The 14741-nt window shown below is 35.4% G+C and overlaps 1 long non-coding RNA gene across 1 annotated transcript in view; it reads left to right on the top strand.

Annotated features, from left to right (window-relative positions):
* The first annotated feature begins 1806 nt into the window (after positions 1-1806).
* Positions 1807-14741, top strand: part of LOC148977044 (uncharacterized) — a 65462-nt gene continuing 52527 nt past the window's right edge. The window contains exon 1 of the long non-coding RNA XR_016145783.1: positions 1807-2007. This is a non-coding gene — a long non-coding RNA (uncharacterized LOC148977044). The remainder of the gene's footprint in view (positions 2008-14741) is intronic.

The raw sequence follows: 14741 nt of genomic DNA, 5'->3' as shown, positions 1-14741 counted from the left end.
CTTAAACGTCGGTAGATGAGGTTATGGGATCCTAACTCTACCCCATACCTAAACTTAACCCTAAACCTAACCCGTCACCTAACTGACGTTAAAGGTAAAGCGTCAGTTGTATGACGGCCCGGGATCGCCATCTACCGACGTTTAAGGGGGCCCTAAAAAGGCGGATATTGACGTATGGTCAAAATACGTCCCAAAACGTCAGTTATATGACGATTTGGGATGAGACTGTGTTATATATTACATCTTGTGAAAAGGGGCATATTAGTTATATCTGTAAAAATAATCCCTAACAGGTTAAAGGTTATATCCTTCTCTTTTAAGAGTGTATAGTGCCCAAAATGAGTGTTTACAAGCAGCTATCTTCAAATATCTTCCCATGTATAGAGTGTGTGGAGGACACTAAGACAATTCATTGCTGGTTCAAATCTCTCTCTGGCTACCCACTGACTCTTTGACTTATTTATGAGAGCCCACCAGGGTGTTCATGGGAAGGCATCAGAGGCATCAATCCGTCACAGCTCTCTTGCTATCCACGCAGCGCCCATCGATTTCCACCTCTTGTGGTGGGACTGTGCCATCAATCAGTATGGTAACAGCTCTTATTTCTGCTGGGAAAACCCGGTCTTTGACTTCAAACAGCTGATAACGAAAGAGAAAGAAAGACATTTAAAAATGAGAAGAGCAAACTTGAATTAAATCTCATATTGCAGTTGATAGGCTCATGATTTGTGTTTAGCAATTAAACATGTATTTGATTTAGCTTAAATTAAAAAACAATTATCTGTTGCTTTCATTTTATTTCAAAACGATGTAAACATTCATTTATGAAACTTCTCTCAGAATCAACATATGAATGCAACCAATTTTGACCTTAAAAAACAGAGATCTGAACTTCTGACTTAAGATCTGAAATTCAATTTTAGACACTTATCAGTTTAACATGGTTTCATCTTCTCTTCAATTCCAGATCTGAACAGCGAGTGGATCGAACAAGGCCAGCATAGAACAGATTATATTACTGCATTAAAACATTATATAAAGCGTCTAACTGCCATATTCATGTCAGGAAAGGTGAAAAACCATGAAACCAACCGTGTTGATAAGTAGCTCCATTCAACTTGAAAGCTGCAGTTTTTCAGTGTACAAAATAGATAACTGTGTTATATAGATAGACAAATTTCTATAGATTATCACTGTAAAAAAATATATTTTCAAGATTTTTGTCAAATCAACTTAAATAATTTATGTAGTTCAGATAACTTATTATTTTGAGTTTCTACTGATTAAATCAATCTCCTTCATTGTATTAACTCACTTTTTCCATTTCAATCCACTTAAAATTGTAATGCAACCAGGTTACTTACCTAACAATATTTAATTAAACCAACAATATTTTTTTTTACTGTGTAGACAGACTGTTGGGTTTTAATGTTTTATGGGGACATTCCATATACATAATGTTTTTTATACTGTTAAAACTGTATATTCTATCCCCTAAAATTTCTGCATTTTTAGATTTTCAAAAAACATCATCACATTTCATTTACAAGCTCTTATCCTAATGGGGACCAAACAAATTTAGGACATATAATTTTACATTTGACATATTATATAAATGTATATATTGACATATATAAATTAACATTTGACATATATAAAATTGACATATAAATATATAAAATTATAAAGTATATATATATATATTTTTTTTTTTCTCCTATATTTGTTTATAGAATACAATAATATTTGCATTATTTTTTTCTTATACAGGAAACTGGCTGGTTGGATTTTTTTTTTTTTTTTTATTCCCCGTGTGTGACATAACTGATTTGGTATGATCCATTTCTCCCCCCTCCTCAGTGGTTCGGTCTGTATTTAGAAGGTCGGATTACTGTGCGAGTGTGTCTCATCCTGCGCACAGATGCACGTGTGACTGGCTGCACAAACTCATCTCAAACATCCGTGCACGAGAGACCTGGGTCCTGGACAGAGCTTCAGTTTTAAAGAGTGAGTCCCGTCATTTTTCTCTTCTCTGTCTCTTGCATGTTTAGGGAAAGACAGTGCATCACCTGCATGCTGTGACATGGGAAGTCTTTGAACACCTGGATTATACGAGAGTCCATGCTTGCTGATATTTATATATTTTTATGTAAGTGGTTAGACAGGCATTTATAGAGAGAGACTGATGGGTGTTGTGAGTTTACAGGGTGTTCAGATACTGAACACACACAGGAGTCGCTGTCTAATGTTTGGGATTGTTTTTTATCTAAGTTTTACTGTTGCAACTCAGAGTCAAATGACAAACATAATTTAAGTTTACTAATAAGTAAATAAAAATGCCTTTTTAGAGTTAGTAAATCAAGGCTATAGTTTAAAGCTTTTTTTTCTTTTTAATAATGTATTTTTAACTGATATATGAAACTGATATTATTATTACTATTCGTTCAATCTCTTTTACCCCTTTTGTAAAGGTATTCTCCTTTAAATGTATTAGTAGCCTATGTTTGACAATAATTCCCTGTATATATTATTTTTCTTGATGTGATGTTTTGAATGATTCTACTCTTGATTTATGCTACAAAACAATTAATATCACAGATCTCACAGAAACAGAACATCTTCATAGGCAATTAAAAAATAATATAAGACTAGTTCACTTCAAATATTAATGTCTTCGTTCTAGGAATGATTTTCCTGAGAGCGGCTCTGTGATCAGAGATGAGCGCTGACTCACTCAACCCTTGTTGAGAATAGAATTGCTCTGTTTTTATGGATCTTTTTTTTTTTTTTTAGATTAATTTTTTAAAGAATTTCTTAAAAATGATCTTCAAATGTGCAAATATTTTAAAATGTCTTTTAAACCCATTGTAATGCACACGTCATTGCTGAATGTTTTTCCTGCTGAGATCGGATAGAAATATTTTGAATAGCCTTAAATATGAGAAACCGTTTTTTATTGAGTTAAAGGGCTTGTATGTAATTCACCTCGTACTCTAGGGGGAGCTCTCTGTCGTAGATTTGCTTCCAGAAAACGTTTGAGTTTCTGAGAGAATCAAAAGGCAGCCTGAGAACTTGAATCTGTTTTTTTTTTTTTTTTTTTTTTTTTTTGTCATCATAGACTAAATATTGAACAAGCTGTCCTGAGTGGGGTGTTTAAATTTGTCTTGCATGTATAAAACATTAAGTGCAGTGAAAACTCTGAAATAGAAAATACATTATGTTCTGAAGCAGTCATTGAAGAAAAAAATATTCTTCAAATTTGGAATAAATCTTTTCTAATGACTAATTTGCCCAATTAGCCAGTTATGCACTGTGTCCTAGTGTTGCATTATGAAATTAAACCAGACGCATTGTTCACTGATTGCTGAGAGAGCGCTCTTTAGTGAAATCAATGCAAAGTGTATCCTGTGAATATTAAGCGGTAGCCTACCATTAAATATTCTTTGACATACGAGTTCAGATTAAATATTCAGAGAAACGCAAGCCCACCAGGATTTGATTTCTCTACAATGAATTTATACTTGGCTTTATTCCTCAGAACATAGACACTCTGACAGTCATTTTTCAGATAATATATTTCACTCTTATAAGTGGCCTTGGAGTTGAACAGCAATCAAAGGTGCTCTTTTTACAGCAAAATTTAAAGGTATAAATCTTGACAACTGTTTCCTTTACCCGTGACACTAAAATGACAGTTGCTGCAATGGTTCAAGGCATTTGCTCTGTCTGGAAGATCAATTTTGAGATTTCCTAGAAAACACTGTTTCCCTTTTGTATTTGACATAAGACTTTTATCCGATTTAGCGATATTATTTATCCGATTTTATAGACCACTTTGATATTATGTTCTCCCACAATATTAGTAACAAAACGATTTATGGTTGCACTTTAAATTAGGGGCCAATTCTCACTATTATCTAGTGCATATTACTATATTGGCTGTTTATTGGTACTTCTAATTCACATATTAATGCCTTATTTTGCTTGACCATATTCTGCATCACTTAATCCTACCAACTACCTTACTAACTATTAATAAGGAGTAATTAGGAATTTGAGGATTTTTGAAAGATTTTTGAAAGGTATTACTTTTTATTACAATTTAAAATTGCTACTTTCAATTTGAATTGATTTTAAAATGTAAGGCGTCATATACTGACGCTTTTGACAACAGATCTCAATCCCTATTGACTCCCATAATATGTATTTTTTTCCTACTAAGGTAGTCAATGGGGATTGAGATCTGTTTGATTAAAACATTCTTCCAAATATCGTCCTTTGTGTTCAGCATAACAAATAAACACATAGAGGTTTGGAACAACATGAGGGTGAGTAAATACTGACAGAATTTTCATTTTTGGGTGAACTTTAAGAAACCACCTAGCTTTATTGGTTACCATTACATTAAACTGTCATGCGGTTGGTTTTGACATTGGCTGTCATGAAGCCATTATGGCAAGACACTTAATGACAGTTGTCATAAACATGCATAAACCCTACTTCGTATTCATGACATGTCATGGTTCTGAAGATATCAATATTATGCTGCACACCCCTTCAAGTAAAGTGTTACCAATTAAATAAAAAACAATGTCGACTCAAAGCATAAAAAGCTTGAAATTCATATTCATTTGTGATAATTGTCTTCATGTCCTTGCATGCCATTTAGTTTCTATTTCTCTAACTGCGCAGTGGACCTTTCCACATCTCTTAGTGAAATTAAAATTCATCTCCATTCTCTCTGACAGACTGAACATGACAGCTTGTCTCTCTCAGATGCATTCACAATAAGGGTTTCACTTCAGTTTTGACAAATCACTCATTTACAGCACTTAAATAATATAAACATTCATACATGCATGGGTAAAAAGAAAAGATTTTTAGTTATAGCTATGGCTGTGTTCCAACAAGAAAAAATTCTCTCACTCCGCCCTCTTGGATACATTGGCTGCGTCCGAAAGCTTAAAAATACTGCCTTGTGAGGATGCATTCCAAGGGATGAAGGCATCAAGGCACATCCGATTCCAACGTTAGCTTCACCTTACTTTAGAAGGTAGCATAGATGTATCCTTCACCACCTTAGATATCCCACAATCCTGTGTGTTCTATTCTGTGACAGTTGAGCTAAGAAATAAAGATGGCGTCTGAAAGTTAGTGGTCAGTTTATGTGTAAATGTATGTTTTTGACCCAACGTTTTCCACTTCTGATTTCATTTCAAGTGAGCAATTAGTACTGTTGTAATGAAATATTTGCTTAAGCCAAGTTTAAGCCAGATTTAAGCCCGATTTGAAAATCGTTGAGCTCGCCGACAGGTCAGGGTGTTATCGCGTGCAAATCGCGGGGGATTAGCGGACGATGAACGCTTGCCAATCTGTTACTATGAAAGAGCCAACAATGCATCAAAGACGCTCGCAGACGCATCGCCGAGCCCAGAAAAATATCTAGCATGCTAGATATCCAGAGCTGTCACGCGACTCAACCTCAGTGATGTCATGAGCTCCAGCCAATCAGAGCAAGGCATGGGTTAAGGTCACTGGGTAAATCTTAATTTTTCTTTTTTTGCATTTTTTTCTGAGCAAATCATCGCCCAAACAATAGATATGTATATAAAGGCTAGATGTGCTACGGCGGAGTTTCTATCGTCATCACCGACGGCCATCTTGTCACAGACAAGCTGCTGTAAGATGAGTGGTCAGCATGAACACAAATACTCTTATCTCGTTGAAATCTTGACGGATTTACAAACGGTTTGGTTTCTTACAAATGTGGCTATAATTATCTGGATGATTATTTATTTATACACTTTTTATTCAGAAGTATGCAGTGTCATAGCTACATCTGTGACGTTTACAACAAACCAAACCGTTTGAAAATCGGTAGAAAATTGAGCAAGTTATGGTTATTTAAATAGTACATGTACCATTACCACAATGTTACGAGTAAGTGAGCTGCCTGAGACAAGATGGCCGCCAGGTGCAGACGACGACCTCCATTGGCCAGCAACACTGACGACACATCTAGCCTTTATATACATATCTATGGCCCAAACAGTTTAGTTTGAAGCACTAGTTTCTGTCTGCCGTTCTTTTTTTCGCTGGGTATTGACGCACGTGCTGTTTCGCGTCATTTCTGGTTCTTGTCGCGTGACTTTTCGTGACAAAAAGTGGTGTGTAGACAAGATAGAATCGTTGGGTGACTGACCGAGTTGTTGTCAGCTTGTGTAGTGCGTTATCTCCTGTTGCATTATCTCCTCTAGTGTGAACCGCACCGTTTTAAAATCATGTAGTGTGAACAAGGCATTAGTTTACCAAAGCTTGCTCTATTTTGCTGTAAATCAACGTTTAAGTCTGTGCTAAAGCAGCTGCCTAAGTTTTCAGATGCAACTCTTATTTCAAAGAGCTTGCTGCAATGCACTATGATTATCAATCTTATGAAAGATGCATAAAATGCTGCCTTTCACAATTTGGCTAAAATAAAGTAGCATAATCAATCGAGCTACCTACCTTTCGGACTTAAAATTCCGCCTGCGTACAGTCAGCTCACGAGGTTTTGGAACAGAATCAGTATGTTTGTGTTTTTTTGTTTGTTTGTTTTTTTTTCTCTGTGTCTGAGGCATTATAGTCAGCTCATGCTCTTGCGTAACAGTGTAAATCCTAAATCCAAAGAAGCCGGTCGGAGTCCTGGTTGGAGCTTTTCAGTCTATTGTGATGTATCGTAGAGCCACACTTCATTTATGAATTAATAGTGCGCTTACACAAACTAGTCAATGATTTATGGGGAAGATGGAAAAAGCGTATATATCAAGACTTTAAAGATGGTTGTTGACTCAACAAGATGTATTAGGTATTCTTCTTTTTCACAAGGGTAAAATGTCTAAACTAATCCCAATCAGTTTGTTAGTGATAATGTAGTAAACATTTGTGTGGTCACTGTACTTGTTTGTTTGCATTGTGTATTCTTGTGCAGGTTTGATGTCTTTCTAAAACCTAAAGCAATAAGCCATTAGATAGCATGCATTCGTTACATTTATTAGTTATTGAACATGATGTGAAGCCTTAAAGGAGTTGTTCACATTTAAAAACAAAACAAACAAAAAAACCTGCTGATAGTTTACTCACCCCCGTGTAATCCAAGATGTCCATGTCATTCTTTTTTCAGTCGAAAAGAAATTAAGGTTTTTGATGAAAACATTCCAGGATTTTTCTCCATATAATGGACTTCAATTGGAACCAAACAGTTCAAGGTCAAAGACTGTTCAAAGGGCTTTAAATGATTCCAGACGATGAATAAGGGTCTTATCAAGCAAAACAATCGCTCATTAAAAAAAAAAAAAGTTTAAGTTTTATAAGCTCAAATGGTTGCCTTGATCTTTTCTTCTGTGATGCGCGTTCGTGACTCTCCTGTTCGAATTTGTTTATCAAAATGAACAAATCTTTTTTCGTATCATTTGGTTCATTCAACGAATGAAATGAATGAGTTAACCCAGGAAAAGAATTGTTCATTTTGATGAACGAGTTCAAATAGGAGAGTCACTAACGTGAATCACACCCTAACAGAGCAAGGCGACCATTTGAACTTATAAAACTTAAACTTGTTTTTTTTTTTTTTTAAATGAGTGTCCGTTTCGCTTGATAAGACACTTATTCATCGTCTGGTGTCGTTTAAAGCCTTTTGAAGCTGCACTGAAACTGTCTTTTGGACCTTGAACCGCTTGGTTCCCATTGAAGTTCATTATATGGAGAGAAATCCTGAAATGTTTTCATCAAAAACCTTAATTTCTTTTCGACTGAAGAAAGAAAGACATGGATATCTTGTATTACATGGGGGTGAGTAAATTATCAGCATAAGTGGGTTTTTTTTTAAAGCGAACCACTCATTTAACTGTGTTCAAATCAAACATATGAATGTCGCTTTTATGTAACATCTGCAACAATATTCAATAAATAAATGTATTAATAATTGAAATAAAATACTTTGACATCAAGTAATGTAGTTCACTGGCCTGTAATGATGTTTGAAAATGGATTTTGTGTCATAAGAGTGGTTTTGGAAATGAGAGGATCTCTTGAATACTAAGTCATTAGCTTACCATTTGAACAGCTATTAACACACAGTTTTCACATTGCATAATATTTAATAGTTCTGATGATCAGTTAATGGTGCTAGAGGTCCAGTGAAAGCTTTGAATCCACATTGTAAACAGAAGTGAAGTGTCGGCTGTAGATTAGAGAGGGATTTTCTCTTAAGCCCTAGTAACACAGTGACTGACCCCTGGCTGCAACCTGGGCTGTCATGTGTTACTCATGTTGCATGTTTTACATGTAAAACAGTCCACATCATGACAGCGTTTGAGAGATGAGTGACTCATTTTGACCAGCTTCCTTTCCCAATTGTAGAGGCATTTAGTCTCATCTACTGTTTTAATGTTTCCCTGCAAAACCCAACAAGTTAAGCTAACTGAAACCATTCAAGGAATAAACCAATTAAAAGAGAATATGTTAATCCACTCAAATACTTTATGTAGCGAAATCCCAAGTTGCATAAAAAAACTAAAATCATAAACTTTAATTCAAATCTTTAGCTGTTAGCAAAACTAGCTAGCAATAGCACAAGCATTCATGCATGTTTTCTGTTATGTTCTTTGACCCATCCACGATCCCGTTCACCACAATGGCAACCTCCACCCCCCAAAAAACCCAAAACAAAACAGAAACTAGTTTAAATCTCAACATATATCCCGAATATTGAACACTAACATACCTATCCAAGGTACACTACTTTTTGTTCTCTAGTTTTTAAAAAACAAAACTACTGTACTTGCATTTTGCGAAAGAACATGGTTTTGGTTGTGCTTCATCTCTGCGTGACCAAACGGATGCATTTTGATAGTCATTGTGATAAACCTGACAAACAACTGGCAAATTCCACATGAACATGATAGATACCAAAGCAGGAATGAATTGCTCTTATAGGACTGAATCTGTGCTCTGTTGTACTGAAATGTGTCCAGCTCTCGAGATTAAATTTACCTTGGAACAAAGTCATTTTAGAGCGCTGCCTCCTGAGGCATTTGTCTCTGTCAACATAATATCATTTTGTGTAATGACTCAGCAGTATAAATCCAGAGTTGGACTGACAAGTCCCACCTTGCCAGGAGCTCAAACAATCAGGTCTGTGTTCGGCATGTAAATTGTAGGGAATGAAGCACATATCACATTTCTGCAAGGTTAAAGCACTGTTTATGTTATATAGATCTGATAATATATTTACTGGAGCTGATATTACGAAAAGTTGTGGATGAATCCCAAATGCATTGCAGTTCAAGAAGCTTTAATATTCTTTTTTCAGCATCCGTGGCATGGCATGAGATCAAAATATTGTACTCATCCATCAGTTTTTGTGAAAAAAAGTTTGGGAAATGCATTTACAGTGATGCATCAAACAACGTAAGCCTAGCAGGTGTTTCTGCATCTTAGTGAGTAAAAATATAACATTTGTTACTATCACGCACCATATTAAATGAGGTTAAGCGATCATTGGGGTGAAGGTAGGCTACATTTGAATGGGAAGATGCTTTCTGATGCTATACAGTAACTGACCAAAATGAATTTTTCCTTTAATACAGAATATATTCCTCAAATGCAGAATTATTGCCTGTGTTAATCCAGCGATAATCAGTCATATAGAAACTGTTGTTTTTCTGGAATATTCCAGGTTATTTTACAATCGAACTCAACCACGTTTAAGGTAACTGCATCATGGGAAATCCCACAGCTCTGTGTCTAGTCAGTTTAATAATTATAACAAGTGTATCTGCTCAAGGGTGGCAGGGTCTTGTAATGAATATTCTGAGCAGATATCAATCCCAGTGTGTCTCCGATATCACGACCCACACAACTTTCGCTTCAACTCTTCACTTACTGAATAACCATGCGGACGTGCAACTGATTGAAATAGAGCATTTCCATTCTGACCTCAAACTGAAAAATAATGTGATTTTTACAAGGTTTTTTTCTGTGATGTCAACCTTTTATATTTTTTGTATTCCTCAAGCCAAGCACAAACTAAAAGACTGAAGCTAGTTACACTGTTTTTTATTGAAAAATCAAACTGCTGCCCACGTCTCCCCAACCACTGTCTGTGTAAACTCTTAAAGGACAACTCCGGCGCAAAATGAACCGTTGGTCTAATTACACATTGTTACCTAGTCAACCGTTATCTGAGATTTGTTTTCATGATTGCCGAATGTAAATCGTTTTATCTCTAAGAACAGTTTAGCCTATAATGCTAGTATAATGCTAGTATATGGGGCATAGAGTAATGACAAATAAAAATCGCTTGTTATTACCACTAACAAGGCTCAAAATAGCCCCACACCAACACGACAGCATAATAAGGGTCCCTACATTCAAACCGAAGCATTGAGAACTTTGTCAGGGCCCATACAGTTTAATAAGAAGATATTTTATACACACCGTCAACTTCGCGAATACAGGAAGAAGCCATCTTTGAAAAATAGTCTCTACCAGTCGATCTACGAACGCCGATCCAAGTGCGCTGAACTGTGCAGAATCTCATATGGTCTGTTGTTTCCAGAAGAAACACAAACACGAACCATTTACTTGTCTTCAATATGTACACGTAGCCTACTGTTCGCGCTCACATTATCACCTTATTCACATCTCACCAGCGCACTTGGATCGGCGTTCGTAGATCGACTGGTAGAGACTATTTTTCCAAGATGGCTTCTTCCTGTATTCACAAAATTTTTCTGTGTGTATAAAATATCTGCTTATTAAACTGTATGGACACTGACACAGTTCTCAATGCTTCGGTTTGAATGTAGGGACTCTTGTTATGCTGTCGTGTTACTGTGGGGCTATTTTGAGCCTTTTTAGTGGTAATAACAAGCGAATTTTTTTTTTTTTTTTTTTTACTCATTACTCTATGCCCTATATACTAGCATTATACTAGCATTATAGGCTAAACTGTTTTTAGAGATAAAAATATTTGTATTTACATTCGGCAATCATGAAAACAAATCTCAGATAACGGTTGACTACTAGGTAACAATGTGTAATTAGACCAAAGGTTTATTTTGCGCCGGAGTTGTCCTTTAAGCTTTTCTTTTAAGTTGTTGGTTTACATATTAGCGTATAGCTACGTGCATGTGAGAACGAATTTGGTCATCATAAGTTCAGTTTGGGGAGGAGAATTATCTCTAGTCCAGGGGTGTCCAGTCCTGCTCCTGGATGGCCACTGTCCTGCAAAGTTTAGCTCCAACCTCAATTAAATGCAGCTGAACCAATTCTTACTAGGCATACTAGAAATTTCTAGGCAGGTGTATTGAGGCAAGTTAATAGAAGTTAAACTCTGCAGGCCCTCCAGGTCCAGGACCAAGTTTGGACACGCCTGCTCTGTATTAGTTATATAAAGTACACACCCACATGACACCAATAGACAACATTTTAAAAGTCCCCATGAGATCAAAATTGACAATTCTTATATTCATGGAATATTGCAGTATTTGTTAAATAAATTATGCATGCACATCTTTTTTATTTTTTTTTTTTATTTGTGCACTGGTAATCTTTAATTAAAATAACCCATCCCACTTACAGTGACATCTCTTCTCTGATGATGTGGGGGGTGGGACAACCGGTCACTCATATCCATCCAATCAAACCACAACCATCCAATCAAACAAAATCAAGTCCCACCCTACTTTTTTTTTTTTTCGAGAAGCCATTTCGCTTAGATATACATCACAATCGGGAAGTTCTGTTTGAATGCCAACTTGAAACTTGACGGCCCAGAAAGTCATTTGCAATGAAAAAAAAAATAACGACTTTATTTGACTATTCCTTTTCTTCCTTGTGGGCGTGAGACGAGAGTTCAAGAGATTTCCACGACGCATGTGCGAGAACTGAACAAGAAGTAGTAGAAAAATAACGTAGTTCTCGCGCATGCGTCGTGGAAATCTCTTGAACACTCGTCTCAAGCTCACAAGGAAGAAAAGGAATAGTCAAATAAAGTCGTTTTTTTTTTTTTTCATTGCAAATGACTTTCTGGGCCATCAAGTTTCAAGTTGGCATTCAAACAGAACTTCCCGATTGTGATGTATATCTAAGCGAAATGGCTTCTCGAAAAAAAAAAGTAGGGTGGGACTTGATTTTGTTTGATTGGATGGTTTGATTGGATGGATATGAGTGACAGGTTGTTGACATGTTGTTGACATGTAGATTATGCTGTACGCAGTTAAATGTAAAAAAAAACATAATTTTTAAGCTTAGCCATTATTTAGTTCGAGGCATTTTCTGCAACTACCAGGTCTTGAAAAAAAGAGTCTTTTAGGTGATGAACAGAAGAACACACTCCAAATGTTTGTAAAATCATCAGTGTTTATGAAGGTCTTTATTTGCTAATCTGCATGAGCAAATCACCCCCCTGTGGTTTGATTTATCGATTAGATGGCAGGCAGTGGAAACAGCGACCTGTGATGAGAACTGAACCTCTGGAATGAATTTAGGGCTGTTTGCACATCTCCAGCAATTGCGAGGGGAATTTCCATAATTACGGCATGTTTTCTGCAGGCTTCATTTGACCCCTGTTTGTCCCTGGAGATGCTGTCAGCTTTACAGAGTTGCTGTAAGAATCAGGTATGACGAGAATCAGAATTAGGATGACGCAAGCGCGGTGGAGAATGAGTCACCAGCACTGATCTACATTTGTATAGATCACCTCGCTGAAGCCACACAGTGATTAAGACCAGAGAAAGGCAAACCAGCACGGATGATTTGTTTGTTTTTGTGCGGGTGATTTGTGGGAACACTATGAGGATGAGTCAGAATTTGCTTTGTAATATTCTACATCTTTGTTCCATCTAAGCACATGTTTTAGGATGGCAAACAGCTCCATGGTTTTAGACAGACCTGTAAATACCATTGTGGGCTGTATTACCAAAATCTTAAAATTAATTAATTTTATATCGCTTTGCACAATAGTTATTGTATCAAAACTACTATAGAACTATCATCTGATTTCATGACAAGATGAATAATATTTGCAAGATATTTTTCAGATAATAGTTTAAACATACAGGAACACTAAACTTCCTCCCCAGTCTAAAACCTGAAATTAATATGCAAATATGACTTCTTTTTGTTCTTCTGCAACTCTATCATGCAGATAAACGACCAGAGTATGTGTGCAAAGTTGATTGACCGCAATTTCCCAAAAGCATTTAAATCTGCTCAAAGTTCACTCTGGATTTTCCTGCTATTTCAGTCTCTCCTGTTTACTGTTCGCTTCATTGCGTAGTTTCTGTTTGGTTGCACCGTAATGTTCTTTTAAGGATATATATATATATATATATATATATATATGAAGAGTTCAGATGCAAAAGCCTCTAAATGCCATTTGAAATTTTCTTCTAGAATGGTCATTTTTATCAAGCTTGTATATTTAAGTTCAGTAATGGCACTTAAATGGCAATTAATAAGTAATCTTCAGTGCCATTTAAGTGAAATTATTGAACTTAAATATACAAGCTTGATAAAAATGATCATTTTAGAAGAAAATTTCAAATGGCACTTAGAGGCTTTTGCATCTGAACTCTTCATTTATATATATATATATATATATATATATATTATTTATATATTACACATACATATTACACACGTGTGTTTGTGTGTGTGTGTGTGTGTGTGTGTGTGTGTGTGTATATATATAGGCTATATATATATATATATATATACGTATTACATATCTGTATATACACAATAAATATACATATTACATATCTATATATACACAATATATATATATATATATATATGTATGTTTGTGTATATTTATTTATATATATATATATATATATATATATACACATGTACAAAGATTCCTGAACAAAATGTATGACAGTTTCCACAAATTTTTAAGCAGCACAACTGTTTTTAACATTGATAATAAGCAATGTTTCTTGAGTAGCAATTTGGCTTATAAATGATTTCCTTTTCACTGTAAAAAAATATTTTCATGAAAATATTTTTCTTTTGTCAAATCAACTTAAATAATCGATTTACTTCCGATATTATAACATATTATTTTGAGTTTCTGATGATTAAATCAATCATGGTATGAACTCACTTTTTCCATTTCAATGAACTTAAAATTTTAAGGCAGCCAGGTTACTTAATTTTTTTTAAGTTAAATCAACAATATTTTTTTACACTATACTATTTCACAATATTTTAGTTCTTACTGTATTTTTTATCAAATACCGTAAATGTAACCTTGGTAAGCATAAGAGACTTTAAAAACATCAAAATGTTTTTTTTATTTATTTAATTATTTATTCATTCATTTATTTATTTATTCTATTTAGTTTTTTTAATACGCAGTGAATCTTTGGTCATACCACAGTTTGAGAAGTGTTATCTTGAGGGGAGGGGGAAATCACATCAAACATTTTTACACTTAATACAGACCACAATTCCCAACAGGAAGCAGGACGCAAAAGACAAGCCATCAAAGTGCCAGTGAGCGTATGCCGTCTCCCCAGTGGCTGTCTCATCCATATTGTTTTTCTTGTTCTATACAAGAAAATGACCATAAGCCATCCTTCATTGTGTTTGTTGATGTTGTCAAGAACTCTTGTGTTGCTTTGTGTGTCAGTTTGTATAAGAACAGAGGTCAGGGAGGAGAGTAATCGTGTAATTCATGCACTAGTCTGTGA

Source organism: Pimephales promelas, chromosome 12 (assembly GCF_988280905.1).
Source record: "Pimephales promelas chromosome 12, fPimPro1.hap1.1, whole genome shotgun sequence".
NCBI classification, from domain to species: Eukaryota; Metazoa; Chordata; class Actinopteri; order Cypriniformes; family Leuciscidae; genus Pimephales; species Pimephales promelas.
This window is presented reverse-complemented; position numbering and strand designations above follow the sequence as displayed.